Source organism: Helobdella robusta (assembly GCF_000326865.2).
Source record: "Helobdella robusta unplaced genomic scaffold HELROscaffold_37, whole genome shotgun sequence".
Classification (NCBI taxonomy): Eukaryota; Metazoa; Annelida; class Clitellata; order Rhynchobdellida; family Glossiphoniidae; genus Helobdella; species Helobdella robusta.
This window is the reverse complement of record NW_008704785.1, coordinates 1,819,503-1,822,120: the sequence shown is the minus strand read 5'-3', so window position 1 is coordinate 1,822,120 and position 2,618 is coordinate 1,819,503. Positions and strand designations below refer to the sequence as shown.

At 31.6% G+C, this 2,618-nt stretch overlaps 1 protein-coding gene across 1 annotated transcript in view; it reads left to right on the top strand.

Annotated features, from left to right (window-relative positions):
* The window catches only part of HELRODRAFT_157436 (hypothetical protein), a gene marked incomplete at both ends in the record, with an annotated part of 15,636 nt that overhangs the window by 3,269 nt on the left and 9,749 nt on the right, over positions 1 to 2,618 (top strand). The gene's annotated exons all lie outside the window — the stretch shown is intronic.

Here is a 2,618-nt window from a genome sequence, read left to right as displayed (position 1 = left end):
TGTATGTATGTATGTATGTTTGTTTGTTTGTTTGTTTGTTTGTTTGTTTGTTTGTTTGTATGTATGTTTGTTTGTTTGTATGTTTATTTGTTTGTGTGCATGTGTGGATGTGGTATTGTATTATTTTACATCTTTATGTACTTTGTACCCTGATTTTTTTCTTCTGTCTTTCCATAATTATTTTTCTTTGCTTGCAGTCTCAACTAAGTTAATAAAGCTAAATTGAAAGTAAAGATTTTGGTTTTGTATGTGTGTCTGTATGCGTTTGCATGTGTGTTTGTGTGTTTGCATGTATGTGTGTATATAAGCGTGTGTGTGTGTGTGTGTGTGTGTGTGTGTTTTATCGGTTATTTATATATGTATATAGGTTTGTGTGTGTTGTGTGTGTGTGTGTGTTTTGGTAGTAAACAAATTGAACAATAATTTGATTTGAATAGTTTGAAATGTAATGTGAAATGCTTGCTTAATCAAATCAATAAATAAGTTAATGTTTGACTTTCATTGCTCATACACACACACACACACACACAAACAGACGTACATACAAACGTACATATAAACACGCATACATGCATACATATATACATACATACAAACAAACATACAAACTTTTAAGCAGTTAAAAATAGGGCACTTAAATGTAAAGTGTGAATATATCTATGACCATGTTTATGCTAGTAACTTCAGCTTGTATGTGTTTGTATGTATTATCATCGTTATCATTTCTATTTATATTTTTATTGTTGTTATTATTATTATATTATCATTATCATCATCGTCATCATCATCTTTCTATTTTTATCTCTGGTTCATGACTCATGCCTAATTTATTTGGGAGGGGTGTGTTGAAGTTTTTTTCCCATTTGTTGTTGTTATTGTTGTTATTGTCATCGTTGTTGTTGTTGTCGTTGTTGTTGTTGTTATTGTTGTTGTTGTTGTCATTGTTGTTGTCATTGTTGTTGTTGTTGTTGTTATTGTTGTTGTTGTTGTTGTTGTTGTTGTTATTGTTGTTGTTGTTGTCGTTGCTGTTGTTCGTTTTCTCTAGCACTGAGTGAGTGAAGAGATCGCTTAAGTATGCAGTCAAAATGGTATTATTGTAGAATTAAAAGAAGAAGCATGATTCTCCGTCAATAATAATAATAATAATAATAATAATAATAATAATATAAACAATATAGCATAAAAAGGAATGTTATTATTATTAACCTATAATTAAGATTGCGGGTTGATTGTGTAAGGATGCGTTGTATATGTTATTTCTCCACTTAAATATGTGCTGGCATGTTTGTTTGTTTGTTTGTGTGTGTGTGTGTGTGTGTGTGTGTGTGTGTGTGTGATTCTATATACAATACATTAATGTACTTATGAATAAACATATAAAAATATACATGAAATATCGCTAAAGACTTCTATTTTTTAATGAATAAAAAACCGTTAAAAACATTTTTGGATGGTATGTATGTATATGTGTATGTATGTATGTTTGTATGTATGTATGTGTGTATGTATGTATGTTTGTATGAATGTGTGTATGTGTGTGTAAAATAAAACATACAACATGAGCTAATCGTTTGGTTATGTAAACATTTGAAAACTAAACAAATAAATATACTATTAAAAATGAATTTGGTATGTGTATATATAGTTGATGTTTGTTTGTATGTGTGTATGCATGTATGTATGCACGTATGTATGTATGTGTGTGTGTCTAGGTATAGACATAAATAATCATTGAGCTTTGCAAAGAATAGCACAATAGCACGCACATACACACATACATATTTTAACACATACATACACACATACATACATGCAAACATACATACATGACAATAGGTCCACAAATCAATCTATTGGTTAAATACGTCAAGCCACAAAATCGGTAGGTAGAGATACAATGAGATTATTAGTACATGCTTTCGTCAACTCCAGATTGGACTATTTTAACAGTTTTTTATATGGTATAGGTGATAAACTGTTGTCTAAACTTCAGATGGTTCAGAACCAGGCTGCTAGAATGATATGCCGCAAATTAAAATTTGATCGTGCATCACCAATTCTAAAGGAGTTGCATTGGCTGCGTGTTAGACAAAGAAATCATGTTCAAGTTGGGTGTAATGGTATTTAGGTATTTAAAAGTTTTAATGGTTTGGCTCCAAGATATTTAGAAGATAAATGGATTATAGTTTCATCTACGTCATCACGTGGGGGTCTAAGGAGGTCTGCTGATTCAAACACGCTGTATGCATGTTAGAGATTGGGATCTGATCTGAAGACAGCAGATGGAGATTTTGCAGTTGCTTGACCTGTTTTCTGGAACAGCCTTCCTATCGAACTACGTTCCTCTGGGTTATCATTAGCTGAGTTTAGAAGATGTCTAAAGACACACCCATCTGGTAACTTCTAGTGATCATGATCCTAGATGATGGCCTTGCTTTCAACATGCTATCCATTAGCTATTAGCAATTTATAGGGGGAGGAGAGCGCTGGTGAGAAGCAATTATAATTGGCGCTATATAAATTCAAAATTCAATTCAATACATACACACACACACGCACACATACATACATACATACATATTCTAGATGTTTCTATTTTTTGTTTATTTATTTATATT